The sequence below is a fragment of the Pleurodeles waltl genome, chromosome 7, assembly GCF_031143425.1.
Source record: "Pleurodeles waltl isolate 20211129_DDA chromosome 7, aPleWal1.hap1.20221129, whole genome shotgun sequence".
Taxonomy (NCBI): domain Eukaryota; kingdom Metazoa; phylum Chordata; class Amphibia; order Caudata; family Salamandridae; genus Pleurodeles; species Pleurodeles waltl.
This window is the reverse complement of record NC_090446.1, coordinates 1,247,517,756-1,247,537,572: the sequence shown is the minus strand read 5'-3', so window position 1 is coordinate 1,247,537,572 and position 19,817 is coordinate 1,247,517,756.

Genomic DNA, 19,817 nt, shown 5'->3' with positions numbered 1-19,817 from the left:
ACTAGGTAGCAGGAATATCACTTCAGAACCCTGCCCAACATGGGACCTACTCAGCAATGTCAGGCCTGGCCCAGGGGCACCCACTGACACACATCCCCCACCCAGGTACCCACCTACCATGCGTAAGTTGTAATGATGGGAACTGTACTCACCCCCTTGTGGCTGCTATGATGCCCTCAAGCGCCCATCCAGCTCCGGATAGGCCACCGCCAGTATGCGGGCCATCAGGGGGGTCAGGGTTAGATGGGCACCCCTTCCTCGTTGGGAGGCCATCCCCAGCTGGGCCTGTGCCGTCTTCCATGCCCAGCGTCTCAGGTCCTCCCACGGTTTCCGACAATGGTTGCTCCGCCTGCTATAGACCCCCAGGGTGCGCACGTCCTTGGTGATGACACGACATATACCCTTTTTTTGATGGGCGCTGACTTGCAGAGAAATACACACAGGGAAAAGTATTAGTCAGACAATCCTGCCTGTTGCACTCATGGCCCACCATACCCCTTAACATCACCATTTGCACACACAGGGCCTAGGACATAAGCTGCCCGCCGCCCAGGGGCCATCCACCAACCCCACCTACACGAGGCCTTCACACACACCACTCCATGCATTCATGCCACATGCATCATGCTCACAGTGTACTCGTCTGTTGGTCTGGAGGCCCATACAGCAGTCCGTACTGGGGTAGGACCCCATCCACCAGTCGCTCCAACTCCGCCGAGGTGAAGGCAGGGGCCCTTTCCCCAGTCACACGAGCCAAGGTAGGTTCCAGACACAGGTCACAGCAGCACATGCAGTGTAGGCCCTCTCCTGTTGAAGGGCAGGTAGCAAGTGAGTGATCAGATAGAAAATGGCTGTCATGTCCGTGGTGGTGCATACCGTCACCGCCGGCGTACATCACCATTGGCCACTGTACCCCATAGGGGCCAATATTATCCAATGAGGCATTGCACGGCAGTTCCAGACCACCTCCCGCAACGGAGCACAACGTCAGTGGAATTACCTCACTTATACCTGTTCCTCCACACAGGACAGGCAGACGTCATTTCGGGGGAAGGGGCAGGCCTTTGGATTATAACACAGGATACAATTGGACATACAGGACAAATGCCACATATACATAAAAAATTACCATCATGCATTGTACTCTTGTGGCTATGATGTACAGTTTGTGACCGGCTCCTCACTCTTTTGTCCCATAGATTGCCACCACTGCAGATGAATAGGAGATGATGACATACCCCCGTGTACAGACCCCTGGTGGGCTTGGCAATAATGGAGGACAGGCACATTATACTCACCTGTAGACTTGACAGGGCCACAAAAACGGAGCTGTGTACCCAATTGGAGCCTGGCCTAATATCTGCTATCTGTCACCCCACTGGAATCCCCCCTCTTTTGGAAGTGCTATCTGTGCTCCATTTCTTGGCAACTTGTTTTTTTCCAAGTGACAGTGGGCTTGGCAGCAGGAATGTCACAGCCAATGTTCTCAATAATGCTGACCAGAGTGTTGTCTGCCCTGATTAAACACATGTGCATCTACATTGTTTTTCCCCAGGTGGAGGATTTGACTACAGTGAAGGCTGACTTCTATGCAATGGGACATATCCCCAACATAATTGGGGCAATTGATGGAACACATAAGGCATTTGTCCCCCTCCCCTGGGAAAATGAACAGGTGTTCAGAAATCGAAAGAGTTTTCACTAAGTATCCTGGGTCGGTGCATGATGCCTTTATCCTGAGGAATAGCAGCATCCCAAATGTGATGGGCCAACTACTGAGGCACAGGGCGTGGATAATAGGTGAGGCCTGGTTCCCACCCAGTGGATGTTGGTGTATGAGATAGTGTGTGGCTAAGTGTTTTCCCTCGATATTTGCAAGTGACTCTGGTTACCCTAACCTATCATGGCTACTGCAACCTGTGACAAATCCCAGGACAAGGGCAGAGGAACATTATAATGAGGCACATGGGTGAACCAGAAGGATACTCGTACGTACCTTTGGCCTCCTGAAGGCCAGGGTTCGGTGCCTCCATCTAACAGGTGGATCCCTGTGCTACTCACCCAAGAAGGTCTGCCAGATAATTGTGGCATGCTGCATGTTGCACAACCTTGCCTTGAGACGCCATGTGCCTTTTCTGCAGGAAAAAGAGGCTGGAGATGGCCGTGTGGCAGCAGTGGACCATGTGGACAGTGAGGATGAGGAGGCAGAGGAGGAGGATGAGGACAACAGAACTGCAGTGATTCGACAATACTTCCTATGACACACAGGTATGACAGTGTTACTTCATATTTCATTGACTTTTTTTATTTTTATTTGTCACTGGCAGGCTGTTATTTCCCACTTCTATGCCCACTCACTGTACCCTTTGGCAACTCACTTTGAAGATGTTGGTACCCCACTATCGCTCCTGATGTGATCACTGCAGCCAACTACAGGTCTTTCATTTGTGAAATGCAATGTTTGAACCTGGTTAAACGAATACATACTTACATCATTTGACATACTCCATACTTGTATTTATTCAAAGGGTATTTACTGAAGTGATAAGGAAGAGTGGGGCAAGTGAATTGGGATGGGGTGATGATGGAGGAAAGTCCAGGGTATAGTTCCAGTCTATTTGTAGCACAGATGCATTGTCCATGGGGACATAGTAAGGGGAGCAATGGCACTTCAATGTGGACAGGGTGACTGAGTGGGACACAAGGGTGACAATCAGGAGAGTCTAATTTCCTGGCGAGGGTCTTGGCAATAGTCTCTGGCTTCTGCCTGGATCACAGGGAACATTTGCGAGGTGGTTCACATTCTGCAGGGGGAGGGGTGCTGGTGGCCTGTTGGTCCTGTGGCGGGGCCTCCTGTACACTAGCGGCGGTGGAGGTGGAAGGCAGTTCAGATGTCTTGCTAGTGGCAGGGCCCCTCTGTTGTGAGACTGCCTTCCTCATAATGCTGGGGATGTCTGGCAGCACCCCTGCTATGGAGACCAGTGTGGTATTAATGGCCTGCAAGTCCTCGCTGATCCCCTGGTACTGTCCCTCCTGCAGTCGTCTGTTCTCCTGCACGTTGGCCAGGATCTGGTCCAGCCTATCCTGGGAATGTTGGTATGCTCCCAGGATCTCGGTGAGTACCTCCTGGAGAGTAGGTTCCCTGGGCCTGTCCTCGTCCTGGAGCACAGCAGTCCTCCCAGTATTCCTGTTGTCCTGTGCCTCTGTCCCCTGACCCATGTGCCCATGCCACTGAGCCCAGGTCCCTGATTGTCTTGGGGGCAAAGTGTGCCCTGTGGTCCCTGTAGTGGTGGACACACTGCTGATTGACGTGTCCTGGGGACAGAGGTATGGGTACACTGGGTAGGTGCTGTGGTGGGGTTTCCTGAGGGGGAGGCTCCATGGTGGTGTGTGGCTGTGCCTAGGTAACCGACTGTCCGAGGTCCCTGATGGGGCAGGTTGGTCATCCAGATCCAGGCGACCAGAGTCGCTGTCATCACTGTGGGCCTCTTCTGTGGGGGGACTGGATAGTGCTGTCACCTCTTCTCCGCTGACATTGGCTGGGGTACCTGTGGGGATGTATCTGCAGTGTTTTTGTTACTGTGTGTGACATATTGTGCATCAGTGGGTTGCCCTCTTTGGTTGTATTCGCCCTTGCAGCTTTCACTTGTGTGAGTTGGTATGTGGTGGGCTAGCTGATTCTCTCTAGTGTGCATGCTTTAGTGATAGGTGTCCATGCAGGGCTGTGAGTGATGTTCATGTATTGGTGGTGCATGCAGGGCTTGGCATCGGGAGGGGTGATATGTGATGGTGGGGTGTGTGTGAGGTGGTGGAGTGACAGGAGCGAGGGTGGGGTGGGGGTATGTGATGGCATGCAGGTGGGGGGGTGATAGTAATATAGAGTTGACTCATCAGAGTCCAGTCCTCCTGCTACTCCTGCCAGGCCCTCAGGATGCATGATTGCCAAGACTTGCTCCTCCCATGTTGTTAGTTGTGAGGGAGGAGGTGAGGGTCCACCGCCAGTCCTCTGTACAGCGAGTTGGTGTCTTGCTGCTATGGAACATACCTTCCCCCGTAGGTCGTTCCACATCTTCCTGATATCATCCCTTGTTCTGGGGTGCTGCCCCACGGTGTTGACCGTGTCCACGATTCTCCACCATAGCTCCATCTTCCTAGCTATCAATTTCTGCTGCACCTGTGGTCCAAATAGCTGAGGCTCTACCCTGATGATTTCCTCCACCATGACCCTTAGCTTTTCCTCTGAGAATCTGGGGTGTCTTTGTGGTGCCATGGGTGTTGTGTGAGTAGTGTGGGTGATGTGTTGGGGGTATTGTAAGGTGCGTGGGTGGTGTATAGGTGATAATGGTGCGTGGCTCTGGTCTTGTCTGTGGTCGTGGTGTCTGTCTTGTGCCAACGGTTTTCAGTCGTAAATGGTTGTGGGTACTGTGGGTGTTAGTTTTATAGTGTTATGGTGTGTGAATATGTGTCAGGTGTATGTATTTTGAATTGTCCAATGTGGTGCTGTTTTGTCTGAGTGTCTGTATTTTGAGCGCAGTGGTGTGTACCACCAATAGTTTACCGCCATTGAATGTCCGCCGTGGTTATTCATGGGTCATAATGTGATGGCCATGGTTCTGTTGGCGTAACGGTGTGGGTTTGGATACCGCCAGTTTATCACTGACCTTTGGTGTGGCAGAATTATGCATGTGGCTGAATAGTGACAGATGTGTGTGTGTGTCATAATATGGTGAAAGGATATCCGTGGCGGCGGTGGTATCTTGGCAGCAGTTAGCGTGGCAGTAAGTGGGATTTACCACAAATGTCAAAATGAGGGCATATAAGTCCTCTTTTCTGGGAAATCAACTTGTTTGTGCGACACAATGATGCACTATGTATAGCTTATATTCTGTTTATATTTAGGACATTTTAAATGGCAGTCTGGATGACTGGGTGCAACATTTCTGAGAGTACAGCATTGATATGAACCCATCCTTTCTGACACTAACAATAAGATTTTGGTAAATATAACAGCTTCATAGAACAGATGGAAGTCATTGCAGTATGAGGCCGTTGTAAATTAAGCACTATCGAGTATGCTACCATCATTCCTCACCTCCTCCCGAGCTTAGGGCCTGATTTAGAGTTTGGCGGACAGGATACTCTGTCATAAACGTGACGGATATCCTGTCTGTCGTATTACGATGTCCATAGGATATAACGGAATTGTAATACAGTGAACAAAATGGCCCTCATTACAACCTTGGCGGGCGGCCGCAAACCCGCCGGCTGCATTTCAGCATCCCTGCTGGGCCGGCGAGCGGAAACAGAGTTTCCGCCCGCTGGCCCAGCAGGGATGTCGGCTGTAACATTGCAGCCGGCTCCTAATGGAGCCGGCGGCTATGTGGCGGTTCGGTGGGTGCAGCAGTACCCATTGAGCTTTTCACTGTCTGCCAGGCAGACAGTGAAAATCGCGACAGGGCTGTGCCTGGGGGCCCCTGCACTGCCCATGCTAAGTGGCAGTGCAGGGGCCCCCAGGGGCCCCACACTCCCCTTACCACCAGCCTTTCCATGGCGGTCTCTACCACCATGGACAGGCTGGCGGGAAGGGGAGTCAGAATCCCCAGGGCAGCGCTGCAAGCAGCGCTGCCCTGGAGGATTATAACCTCCGGGACAACCATGGTGGAAAACCGCTGGCCCCAGCGGTGTGACCTAATGGAGCCGGCGGCTATGTGATGGTTGGGCGGGTGCAGCAGCACCCGTCGCGCTTTTCACTGTCTGCCAGGCAGACAGTGAAAACCTTGACGGGGCTGTGTCTGGTGGCCCCTGCACTGCCCATGCTTAGTCTCTACCGCCATGGACAGGCTGGCGGGAAGGGGAGTCATAATCCCCAGGGCAGCGCTGCTTGCAGCGCTGCCCTGGCAGATTATAACCGCCGGGACAACTATGGCGGAAGACCGCCGGGACAACCATGGCGGAAAACCGCTGGTCCCAGCGGTGTGACCTAATGGAGCCGGCGGCTATGTGATGGTTGGGCGGGTGCAGCAGCACCCGTCGCGCTTTTCACTGTCTGCCAGGCAGACAGTGAAAACCTTGACGGGGCTGTGTCTGGTGGCCCCTGCACTGCCCATGCTTAGTCTCTACCGCCATGGACAGGCTGGCGGGAAGGGGAGTCATAATCCCCAGGGCAGCGCTGCTTGCAGCGCTGCCCTGGCAGATTATAACCGCCGGGACAACTATGGCGGAAGACCGCCGGGACAACCATGGCGGAAAACCGCTGGTCCCAGCGGTGTGACCACGGCGCTACCGCCACAATCAAAATATGGTGATTTGTACCTCCAGCCTGTTGACGGTACGATCGCCCCTTCAACCCTGGCGGTCTTTGACCACCAGGGTTGTAATGAGGGCCAAAGTCTGTCAAGCTGTTGGCAGAGTAACCAAATTCTCCAAACTCTGAATCAGGCGCTAAGGGCCTGATTTAGACTTCAGTGGATGGTTACTCTATCACAACTGTGACAGATTTCCTGCCCACCAAAATACAAATCTCATTATTTCCTATGGGATTTATACTTCACGGATGGATATCCATCAAGGTTGTGACGGAGTAACCCGTCCACCGAAATCTAAATCAGGCCCTTAGTCTGTCTTCACACAAGCGCTTTTCGTGCTTGTGTTTATGGCCAGGTGAAACTTACAGGCTTGTGCCAAATTAAACTAGGCCTGCCCTTTAAGTCAGAGCACTAGTGAGCCACACTTCATTTTCTCAACAGGCCAGGAAAGTCTAGTCAGCCATACACACGGTTTGGCTTCCCTTTCTGTGCAGCTACCAATAGTTATTCGGTATTTACATATCTCCTCCATGGCTGGCAATCTGCCACAGCTATGTGTAATTTGACACTTCATCTGACTCCATCAACAGTCAGACTGTGTGGGGTAGGAAGGAGAAAAACTACTGTGATGTGTTATCATGTGCTATAGTAACACCTGGCCGCGAGGTGTGAAGGGGTCACCATCCGCGTCTGGTCCTTGGTGGGGTCGGTAGCAGAACATGCATCCCAGCCAACACATGAATGGGCCTGCTGACCGCCACCATTTGGAAGGATGGAAAGAGTCCCAGTCTGTTTACATAACTGTTGATGGGGCTTACCAGCACCCACCAAAACAAGTTAACTACTTAATTACTAACGTTATTTGTGCAAGCCTGAAACAGCCTGACAGTGACCTCTTGGTGGGCTGCAAGGGTTGATCTTGCGTAGTCATCCTAATTTTTGTTTACTGCTGCTGCTGTTTTTTAACTATGCAGACTGCGACACAGCTGTTCATTCCCCAGTGTATTTACTTTTACCCCTAGATCATGGCAGATATGGCTAATCCCTAACTGGCATATTTAACTTTCTGATAAGGCAATAGTATATTGTGCAAAAACATACCAATGGCAGGTAAGTTAAATATCACCTGTGGGTTCTAATGTGTGTTGTGCCATCCACTGGGCTGACCAGTAAAACATGCTGACTGCTGCAGCTCTTAAACCTGTAGGCCACATTTTGACAGGAGCAAAACCTACTTTGTAGCCTTACAAAACTCATAAATAAGAAGGCCTTATAGCCCACAAGGCAGCGTGCCTGGTATTTAAAAGTGGAACTTTGCAAATGCAAGACCACACCAAGCAAGTGTGGCATGCTCTATACTCATGTACCTCCTTCCAGCAAATTTTGGCAGGTCCAGGTTCCCCAACCTCGCTGCTTGTCAGGCATGTTGTAATTGTGCATACTTTTATTGGTTCTTGCGCAGAGAGTAGTTATTTTCTAGGGATCAAATGGGTATCAAAGCGTCCTCTTCCAGGAAATTACATATTTGGGTGATTCCCAGTAAATGCCACACCATGAAGCCCAGAGTTTGCCCAGTTAGCACAACCATGCACCCTTCCATATCAGCGTTATGTGTGTTATCTTTACACCCCAGCTGATAAGTCCAGTGGCCTTTTGCTACGTATCCAGGGTCACTTGCATCGCTGGTAGCAACTGCTGAACCCCCTTCAATCAATCAATCAATCAATCAGTACATTTGTAGAGTGCGCTACTCACCCGCGAGGGTCTCAAGGTGCTTGAAGGGGAGGAGGAGCTGCTACTGCTCGAACAACCAGGTCTTGAGGTGTCTCCTGAAGGTCAGCAGGTCCTTGGTCTGCCGTAAGTGGATGGGGATGGTGTTCCAGGTCTTGGCGGCGGTGTAGGAGAATGATCTGCCGCCGGTTGTTGTCCTGTGGATGTGTGGAACAGTGGCAAGGGTGAGGTCGGCGGAGCAGAGCTGTGGTTCGGGGTGCAGAAGGTTACTCGTTCATTGAGGTATGCTGGTCCGGTGTTAAGGAGTGCTTTGTGGGCGTGGGTGAGGAGCTTGAAGGTGATCCTCTTGTTGATGGGGAGCCAGTGTAGGTCTCTCAGGTGGGCTGTGATATGGCTGCAGCAGGAGATGTCAAGGATGAGGCGTGCAGAGGCGTTCTGTATGCGTTGCAGTGTTTTCTGGAGATTGGCCATGGATCCTGCGTAGAGAGCATTGCCGTAGTCCAGTCTGCTGCTGACGAGGGCCTGGGTGACTGTCCTTCTGGTTTCGGCGGGATCTACCTGTAGATTTTGTGGGGCATGCAGAGGGTGTTGAAGCAGGAGCATGAAACGGCATTGACTTGTTGGGTCATGAAGAGCGATGAGTCTAGGAAGAAACCCAGGTTGCGTGCGTGGTTGGTGGGCGTCGGTGCGGCTCCCAGTGTGGTCGGCCACCAGGAGTCATCCCAAGTGGAGGGGGTGGGACCGAGGATGAGGACCTCTTTCTTGTCCGAATTCAGTTTTAGGTGACTGTTCTCCATCCAGTTGGCGACAGCCTTCATTCCTTCTTGGAGGTTGGTTTTGGTTGTGATGGGGTCCTTGGTGAGGGATGGGATCAGCTGGGTGTCGTCGGCGTAAGAGACGATGTTGAGTTTGTGAGATCGAACGATGTTGGCAAGCGGTGCCATTAGACGTTGGCGAAGGTCGGGCTGAGGGAAGATCCTTGGGGTACGCCGCAGATGGTCTTGGTGGCTTCTGATCAGAAGAGAGGGAGGCGGACTCTCTGGGTTCTGCCGGTGAGGAAGGAGGTGATCCAGTCCAGGGCTTTGTCGCGGATCCCTGCATCGTGGAGGCGTGTGCATAGGGTGTGGTGGCAGATGGTGTCAAAGGCGGCAAAGAGGTCCAGGAGGATGAGGGCCAAGGTCTCGTCTTTGTCCAGCAGGGTCCTGATGTCGTCAGTGGCGGCAATGAGGGCACTCTCGGTGTTGTGGTTGCTGCGAAAACTGGAATGGGACGGGTCCAGAGTGTTGTTTTCCTCCAGGAGGTGGGTCAGTTGCCTGTTGACGATCTTCTCGATGACCTTCACCGGGAACGGGAGCAGGGAGATGGGCCGGTAGTTTTTGAGGTCCTTTGGGTCTGCCTTGGATTTCTTGAGCAAGGCGTTGATTTAGGAGGAGATCAGCTGGTCATTGGTGATGTTGTTCCAGCACAACAGGGGATCCGATGCTGGTGGTGGTGCGTGGTGGGTTTCTCGAAGGTGAAGTGGATGCAGCGGTGGTTGGTCCAGTGGAGTTCGGTGGTGTGGCTGAAGGTGACGTGGCTGCTGGTGGAGAAGATTGGGTCGAGCGTGTGTCCGGCGGAGTGGGTGGGTGACGTGATGAGCTGTTTGAGTCCGAGGTTGACAAGGTTGTCGAGCAGGGCGGTGGAGTTGCTGTCATTGGTGTTCTCAAGGTGGCAGTTCAGGTCTCCAAGGAGGACGTAGACTGTAGAAGCAAGGGCTTGAGTGCTGACGACGTCGGCGATGGAGTCACTAAACTGTGGTCGAGGTCCGGGGGGTCTGTAGATGAGGGTTCCTCTGAGGGTGATCTTAGGGGCGATGTGAATTTGGAAGTGCATGTGTTCGACGGTGCAGATGGTGTCTTTGGTGTTGGCCGAGATTCTGAAGGTGTTCCTGTGGACGATGGCGATCCCTCCTCCCGGTCTGTTGGTGCGGTCTCTGCGGGTGATCTTGTAGCCATCCGGGATGGCTATGGCGATGCGGGTGCTGAGGATGGGTTCATCCAGTTCTCCATCAGGAAGGCGATGTCCGGGGAGGATGAGTCGAGAAGGTCCCAGAGTTCGATGGCGTGCTTGTGGACTGAGCGGTTGTTGTGAATGATGCATCTGAGGTGGTCGAGTCTGGCTCTGGCAGGAGGGGTGGCGGCACAGGGGCTGTTGAAGCTGCAGCTCCGGCTGGAGAAGGGTCTGTGGATGAGCTTTGGGGAGACCTGGAAGGAGGTGGATGATCGGCCGGCGTTGAGGTCGTGGAGAGTCTTGGCGTCATAGTGGCGTCGGGCGACGTGGCGGTCACGGGGGCCAGAGGGTCTGGTGCTGGGCACGGTTCAGGCGCGGACGGGTGCAGATGGGCTTGCCTCTGGCGCGCCCACTGTGCGGCCACACAGCGGCCACCAGTAAGAAGGGGAGGTGGGAGGGAGGAGCAGCTGGGAGGCATGAGCAGAGCGCGAATGGTTGCGCTAGGAGGGTGGGGCCGCAGGGGACGCAGCTGTGGGAATAACGAAGGGGGAGCACAGAGAGAGCGTGAAAGGGCAAAAACAGAGCATGAAATGGCAAAAACAGAGAAAAGGTGAAAAACAGAGAAAAGCACAGTAAAAAGGCAGAAAAAGGAAAAAACTGACACAAAATACTTACAGCTCACTGCTGGCCACCAGGGATGAGGCACAGGGAGGAGCCTGCGGGTGGAAGAGGGCCTTGTACTCGCAGCAGCAGCGAGGGTGGGGAAAAGGACATGGGGGCAGTCAGGTGGAGCTGCGTGGCGTGGGGAGCTTCTCCTGACCACAAAAGCAGGTCAAGGGTCACTCTCCTCACCGCGCAACAGCCGCCACTAAGAAGGGGAGATGGGAGGGAGGAGCAGCTGGGAGGGGGGAGCGGAGCACGAATGGATGCATGAGGGGGCGGGACCACAGGGGAATCAGTGGCAGGAATAACGAAGGGGGATCACAGAGAGAGTGTGAAAGGGCAAAAACAGAGCGTGAAAGGACAAAAAAAGAGAAAAAGGCAAAAAAACAGAGGAAAAAACAGTACAAAGGCAGAAAAAGGAAAAAACAGGTACAATGCAGACACAAAGGGGGTCATTCCGACCCCGGCGGTCAAGGACCGCCGGGGCCGGGGTCGGCGGTAGCACCGCCAACAGGCATTCTGACCGCGGCGGTACAGCCGCGGCCAGAAACGGAAAGTCGGCGGTGTACCGCCGACTTTCCGCTGCCCATGGGAATCCGCCATGGCGGTGGGGATTCTGACCCCCTCACCGCCATCCTGTTCCTGGCGGTTTCGACCGCCAGGAACAGGATGGCAGTGAGGGGTGTCGTGGGGCCCCTGGGGGCCCCTGCAGTGCCCATGCCAATGGCAGGGCACTGCAGGGGCCCCCGTAAGAGGGCCCCACAAAGAATTTCAGTGTCTGCTCAGCAGACACTGAAATTCGCGACGGGTGCAACCGCACCCGTCGCACCTTCCCACTCCGCCGGCTCCATTCGGAGCCGGCTTCCTTGTGGGAAGGGGTTTCCCGCTGGGCTGGCGGGCGGCCTTCTGGCGGTCGCCCGCCAGCCCAGCGGGAAACACAGAATCACCGCGGCGGTCTTCAGACCGTGGAGCGGTGTTCTGTCGGGGGAACTCTGGCGGGCGGCCTCCGCCGCCCGCCAGAGTTAGAATGACCCCCAAAATACTTACGGCTCACCACTGGCCACCAGGGATGAGGCACGGGGGGAGCCTGCGAGTGGAGAAGGGCCTCAAACTTGCAGCATCAGCGAAGGTGGGGAAAAGGACACAGGAGCAGTCAGGTGGAGCTGCATAGCTTGGGGAGCTTCTCCTGACCACAAAAACAGGTCAAGGGTCGCTCTTCCTTTCCACCATGGAGGTAGTGAATGGTTAGCAAACTATATCCCGTTTCAGTCGATAAGTAGACTGTCTGCGGTGTGAGCAGCCAGCCATTTATGACCACCATATGGACCACCCAGTAATAGGCCCATACATCTGGTAGGGTGATTCTGATATTGTAAGTGTTATGGTGGAGTGTTTACAAGAGCTATCATGGGGTGTCCGCCAAAACACAGCAAAGTCATCCTCCAATTTAGCAAAGATTGCCTTTGGGAGTGGATAGTAGGTGTAATTTGACACTGCATTCGCCTCCATTACCAGTCAGACTATGTGTGGCTGGCAGGAGAAGCAATTATTGTGATGTGCTGTCATGTGTAATAGCAACATCTGGTCGCATGGTGTAAAGAGGTCAGCATCTGTGCCCGGGACTTGGTGGGGCCAGTAGCAAAACACACGTCCCAGCCAACCCAGGAACGGCCCTTCGGAAGGACAGAACATCTAAAGAACGCCACCTTCCCCAAAAAGGTAAGAGCCAGCATATGCTACCTCTCAGCTTCCTCCTGGAAGTATCACAACACCAGCCTGAGATTTTTGTCCAGACTTGTCTCTTTGTGGTGAGATACATTAATGCCCAAGTAGCGGAAGCCGTTGTTTGCCACTTGAAGAGTCTGGGGAAGAGCAATCAAATCAAGTGTGCCACAGGGATGACTGAGAACCAATTTGCCCCAATCGATTTGTCAGCCTGAATAAGCACTGTAGATTTTAAACAACTGGAAGATTGCCAGGATTGTGGATGCTGGCTCAGTGACTCAGATGTGTATATTGTCTGGATATAGCACCGTCAGAGACAGAGATTTAGAACCCATGAATATCAGGACAAGCACGAACCATTGCATCCAAAGGCTCTATGGTAAGGGCAAATAGTAGAGAAGACGGTGGGCTTCCTTGTCAGGTGCCCCTTCTAATTGGTAAGGCAAATGATAGGATGCCATATATGCTCACCATCACAGTGGGGGGCCTGGTATAACAGGGAAATGCACCACGTATAGTTGGGGCCAAAGCCAGATTTTTGCAGGGTCTGGCAGAGAAAGGGCCTGTGAACAGAGTCAAACACCTTCTCAGCATTTAACACCAAGAAGACATGAGGTCAACCCTATGACGAATCTCTGCCATCCAGTTGTGCAAACAACAGAGATTAAGGTCCTCATTATGAACTTGACTGCAAACACCGCCGACCTCCGTGCTGACGACCAACAAAAGACCGCCAGTGGCGGTGGTTGGCAAACCGCTGCAGAATGGTGCCAAAAATGGAAATCGCCAAAAAATTTACAACTTCCACCTACCACCAGGGCCATCGACAGCAGAAGCGCAGGACACATCACCCTACCATCGCCATGCAGCCAAACCCCCCCACCCACCAAATAATGATGCACAAATCAGCACAGCGGTCATTGAAAGTACAACGACCACTGGGGGCACCGACCGCCTAGGTCAGCAATGGGAACCGCCAACTACAAATGCACACATTGGCCAATTTGAAAAGCACACACCTGACTCACATCTACACCCCTATAAAACACACACATACACACCCCACAATCCTCTTCTACGCCAATAGCACGTCACATATTGACAGCCAAACATGCATACATTGAACAAACTATCACACAAGTCACACACACAAAATCACCACTAAAACACAAACACTGCACACCTACCATCACAAACCACACTCCGAACTACACAACAGCACCATCACCAACTCACCTACAACAAACCACCCACAACACACACCATGGCGCCCCCTAAGTACTCCCGCTTCACCGACAGGTAGCTAAGGACCATGGTGGACGAGATACTAAGGCCCGTATTTATACTTTTTGACGCTAAACTGCGCTAACGCAGTTTAGCGTCAAAAAATTTTGCGCCGGCTAACGCCATTCTGAAGCGCCATGCGGGCGCCGTATTTATTGAATGGCGTTAGCCGGCGCAAGCAGACCGGCGCTGCCTGGTGTGCGTGGAAAAAAAACACGTACACCAGGCAGCGCCGGCGTTGGGAAAAATGGCGCTAGGGCGTCTTAAAAATGGTGCAAGTCAGGTTGACGCAAAAAATCGCCTCCACCCGATTTGCGCCATTTTTAACGACGCCCAGACGCCATTTACATGACTCCTGTCTTAGTAAAGACAGGAGTCATGCCCCCTTGCCCAATGGCCATGCCCAGGGGACTTATGTCCCCTGGGCATGGTCATTGGGCATTGAGGCATGTAGGGGGGCACAAATCAGGCCCCCCTATGCCAAAAACAAACAAAAAAAAAAAAACATTATACTTACCTGAACTTACCTGAATGTCCCTGGGGTGGGTCCCTCCATCCTTGGGTGTCCTCCTGGGGTGGGCAAGGGTGGCAGGGGGGTACCTGGGGGCATGGGAGGGCAGCTGTGGGCTCATTTTGAGCCCACAGGTCCCTTAACGCCTGCCCTGACCCAGGCGCTAAAATCCGGCGCAAATGCGGGTTTTTTTGCATCGCCCACTCCCGGGCGTCATTTTTGCCCGGGAGTATAAATACGACGCATTTGCGGCGCAGTCATTTTTTTAGATGGGAACGCCTACCTTGCATCTCATTAACGCAAGGAAGGCGTTCACGCAAAAAAATGACGCTCTTTCCTCATACTTTGGCGCTAGACGCGTCTAACGCCAAAGTATAAATATGGCGTTAGTTTTGCGCCGAATTTGCGTCGAAAAAAACGCCGCTAATTCAGCGCAAACGGAGTATAAATATGCCCCTAAAGGTCAAGCCACAGCTATTCGGGGCACAGGTGCAGCAGACGCCCTTGGCCAGGAAGATGGAGCTATGGCAGAGGATTGTCAACAAGGTCAATGCAGTGGGAACCCATCCATGCACAAGGGATGATATCAGGAAGAGATGGCACGACCTGCGGGGGAAGGTGCGCTCCATGGCATTACGACACAACATCACGGTACAGAAGATTGGCGGTGGTCCCCCACCTCCTCCCCCCAAATACACCGACTGGGAGGAGAATGTCTCGGCTATGCTGCACCCGGAGGGCCTCACTGGACTCCCTGCAGGACTGGACTCGGTAAGTCAACGACAATACCCTGACAGTCACCACACCTGTAATGCATGTACTTCCCCATCCCTCTCACAACCATCATGCCCCCATCCCCTACCCAGCCCATAACACCCAGACACTCCTATCCCTGTTTCCAGCATGCCCACAACCCCCCATACAAATCACTATCCAGCCCCCTGTGCACAGTCACCAAACCATACATGTAATATCAGAAGCACTACAACACCCAGAATGCACCACCACCCCCTCACTAAATGCATCAAAAAGGACAGGAAGGGACCCTGCATGCTACTACATGGGAATGCAACCACCAATTACTGCTGAGCACTGCTACAAGGGACAAGAAAGTGTAGGACAACTACATCTCTATTCTCTCATACACAGGTATCACCACCCATGTCCTCCTGACGAGACGTCAAGGAGTGCCAGGAGTGCCAGAAGACGAAGGCCCCACTCAGGAGAGTGCAGAGGGACGTCTGGACACAGAGGAAATCCATGGCCCACCCCACAGTCCTGGACAGTCACCTTCCAGAAGCCCCACACAGGACACAACTGACACCCCTACCACTTGGCCACCACCATCAGATCTGGCCCAATGCCCCCACACCAGTGTCTCCAGGCCACGGACTGGCTGCCCACATGTACAGAGGCCAGAGTCTCCACCCACCACCAGGCAGGATGATGAAGGGCCCAGTGCAAGTGGGACTGCCAGACCTGTGGAGGGGGCTAGAGCCAGTGGGAGGGTATCAGTGGCCTGGGGGGCCCAAGGAGGGATGCTGCTGCCCAGGAGATCATTGCTGAGGTCCTGGGAGCATACCGCCATTCCCACGACAGGATGGGCCAGATCCTTGCCACATTGGAGCAGAATCAGAGGCTACAGGTAGTACATCACCAGGAGGCCATGGAGCAATGGAAACAGCTCAATGCCACCATGGCCTCCATTGCAGGGGTGCTGCAGCACCAGACCAATATCCAGCCTGAATCCTCCACCCACCTGCAGGCCCCTTACACTAGTAAGGACACTGCCCTGCCGTCAACATCTACAGCAGCGATTGGAGTGGTGGCACTGCCAGAGGACTCACAGGACACCAGCACCCCTTCCCATGCAGCCCAGGTACCCCCTGGCAAATGTTGCCTTAGACCCAGACATCCCAGTCAAACACCAGCCAAAATCAAGCCCACCACCAGGAATTGACTCTGCCCTGAACTGTCTCCTTTGTGTGCAACTGAGCTACCTTGTTGACATGCCCCTGTGCTACCAACAGCTGTGGAAATGTACCTGGGGATATTGCTCAGCATGTGCCCACCCCCTTCCACTGTCATATCACTCATGTATGTTTTAGCTTCAAATAAATACACTTGTACACACAAAAAATCTGTCCTCATTTAACGTCAGCAAGCAAATGTCAATGTGTATGTATTAGCCAGTTTCCATCATAATGCTGCTAAAATTGCAGGAGGGGGGCTAACAGACTGTCTTGTTTGAAGTATGTCACACTGTACATTCCATTGCTGTAACACACGTTTGTTTCTTCATTCATAAAGTAGCAACGTCACTGGTAAGGGACACCACAGAACTTAGTACATAAGTCTCCCAGAAACAATGTAGGAAACCCATTTGCAGAATAGAAAATGTACCTCAGAGTCACTGGAAGTATAGCCGGATTAGCTGGGTCCTGGAGTTGATATCTTCGGCCCTCTTCTTCTTCATCACTCTCATCCATCCTCTGAGGTGGCAGGGGTGGTTGGACAGCATCCTCCTCTTCCAGAAGTGGGATAGCTTTCCTCACAGCCAAGTTGTGTAGCATGCAGAAGGCTACCACTATCTGACACACCTTGTCAGGGCCATAACACAGGGATCCTCCAGAGAGATGCAGACAACAACATCTTGCCTTCAGGAGTCCTATGGTCCTCTCAATCACCCTCCTAGTGCGACCATGTGCTTCATTATACTGGAGTTCAGCATCTGTCCTGGGATTTCTTACAGGTGTCAGGAGCCATTGCATCTTTGGGTAGCCAGAATCCTCTGGAAAAGTGGGTGAAAGAGGGTAAATACACACACTTATTATTTGCATGCAGACTGCCTGTCAGGCATGTCACTAGAACAGTATCATACACACTCACCTCTGAGCCAAAACTCTGTCCCCCTGTAGTTGTCCTATCATGTGTGGTACACTGCTGTTTCTCAGGACATAGGAATAATGGACTGGTCCTGCGAACCTTGCATTGACATGAGAAATTTACTGATCAGCAGAACACACCAATTGGACAGTCTAAAAGTGAATTGTTTTTTGATTTCTGAACACCTGTTAATGTACTCTTGGGGTTATGAGGGTTATGTGGATACCATCAATGGCACCTATCACATGGGGGATATTTGCAAAAGCATAGAATCCTGATTTGATGGTGGTGAGATCAGCCCTTTGGGTGAACTGGACATAACTTTTCAGGTGTTGCACAAATGCATTCAGAAATTTGGAGAGGATGTGGCTGAACATCGCCTGAGAAACACCGGTTGCCATGCCCGCTGTCACTTGGAATGAGCCTGTGGCTAGAAAATGTAGCACGGATAGTACCTGGACAGTTGTAGGTATGGCATGGGGATTCCTATTCGCTGGCATCAGCACAGGCTCCATTTGTGCACAGAGTTCCAGGATTGTGTCTCTATTCAGGCAGTAAGTGATGATGATATGATATTCCTCCATGGTGGCCAGATCTACCAGGGGTCTGTAAACAGATGGGGCCCTACCTCGCCACATGGGTCTGTACCTATGGAGTAGGAAGAGAGACACATTGAGTTGGGACGTACACTTCCATAACAAGGTCCCACTATTCATGTTGTACATGTGACACATGTGTGACACAAGTGTCTCTCACACAGACACAAAGAACGTGTTCCTGTCAGGGCAATGTGTGGTGAAGTGTGTATGTTTTATTGCATCACAGAGTAGGCACAATTCCCAACATGATTCCATAAGGAGGACCAGTAATCATAACAGTACTCAACAAAGGGGAGATGGAATGGAGCCATGGACTAGGACCCTGGCCAGACTATGAAGGCGTTGTGGATGCAAAATGGCAGCCCTCTGCACTACAGGTAGTGTTGTGTAGGAAGTGACCTCCACCTTCATCATGGAGGAGCTGGAGAAGCTAGTGGATGGGGTCCTACCCCTGTATGCAAAGCTGTATGAGTGACCAGAGGAACAGGTGAGTTACCATTTGTCCTTCTTGAATGTTGTGAATGTGGCGGATGCTTGTATGTGTTTTTGTTGGCTGTGTGAATGCTTACCTGTTGTGTGTCTGGCAGTTTTGGGCTTGGCTATTGTCTTTATGTATGTCTCCATGGGTTATGCCAGGTTGGACTGGCATGGCATTTGTGTATGGGGCACCCGCACTGACATCTGTTTCTTTCCGCTGTGTGTCCCATGCAGGTTAGCGCCCATCAGAAGAAAGGAATGTGGCAAGCCATCGCCAAGGAAGTGCGGACCTGTGGGTCTACCACCGGTGGAGCACCCACTGCAGGAAGCGGTGGCAGGACCTACGGTGTTGGGCCCGGAAGACCAGAGAGGCCCAGCTGGGGACAGCCTCCCAGCGTGGGAGAGGTCGCCGTTGGACCCTGACCCCCCTAATGGCCCGCATACTGGCGGTGGCCTAGCCAGATTTGGATGGGTGCTTGAAGGCAGCATAGCAGCCACAAGGGGGTGAGTACCAACACTGTTGTGATGCTACTATGATGAGTGTAGTTAGGTGCTTTGGGTGCATGCATTGTAGTGCCAGGCGCATAGACATGTGTGTCCCTGCAGTCCTGTCCCCCTCTACGTCTGTGGGATAGTGTCCTTAGGTAGAAATGGCTGGGAATGTAGGCCTGTGAGGGGTACCCTGTTTGGGCTATTGGTTTAATGTGGCCTCATGAATTTGCAGATTTGTTGTCTTGGCATTTACTCTAATTGTTTCCCATTGCAAAGTGCAGCAGATTAGAGGGAGAGGATGGTAATGTAATATACTGTGGGATCATTCCTACCAGTCAGGGGTACATTCCTATCATATATTGTGTCTGCTGAGGGTAGGTGCCTGAGATGGGTGGGAGTGTATGTGTTCCAACATGAATATTTTTCTTGGAATTGACATACTTCATTCTTCTTATGTCCCCCCGTGCTCTTGTGTCCTTGTGCGCTTTAGCATTATCTGGTGAGGGAGCTGAAGCACTGGTGAGTGGGGATGCTGCAACTCACGGTACCCAGGAGGCAGAATCCACTGACACCAAGGGGACAAGTAGGTTGGAGGGCGAGGGGAGTACCACGGGGGAGGTGACTACCACTGAAGGTAGTGACTCCGACACCTCCTTCGATGGCAGCTCCTTGGTGGTGGTGGACCCTACTGGACCAACGCATTCTTTGCCATCTCCCACCATCCAATACCACCACCACCCTCGCAGTAGCTCCCCACTGAGTTGCCCGTGCCTGCTCACCCAGGAGGGTGGGCATCTCCTTCGCCCCAGGCACCTCTTCTCCTGCCCCAGTCAGCCCTGCTGCCCTCACTGAGGAGGCTATTGACCTCCTGAGAACCCTCTCTGTAAGGCAGACAACCATTGTGAATGCCATCCAGGGTTTGTCATCCCAGATGCAGCAATGTAATGCATTCCTGGAAGGCATTCATGGTGCCATGTCTGGCCTACAGAGATCTTTTCAGGCTCTGGACTCCTCTTTGATGGCAGCCAATGTCTCTGGCCTTTCTGTCCCCCCTCCCACCACCACTTTCCCTTCCAGCACCCCACTCCCTTCACCCATCCAAAGAACACATACAGACAGCCATGCACCCAAATCAACACATATGAAGCACACAGA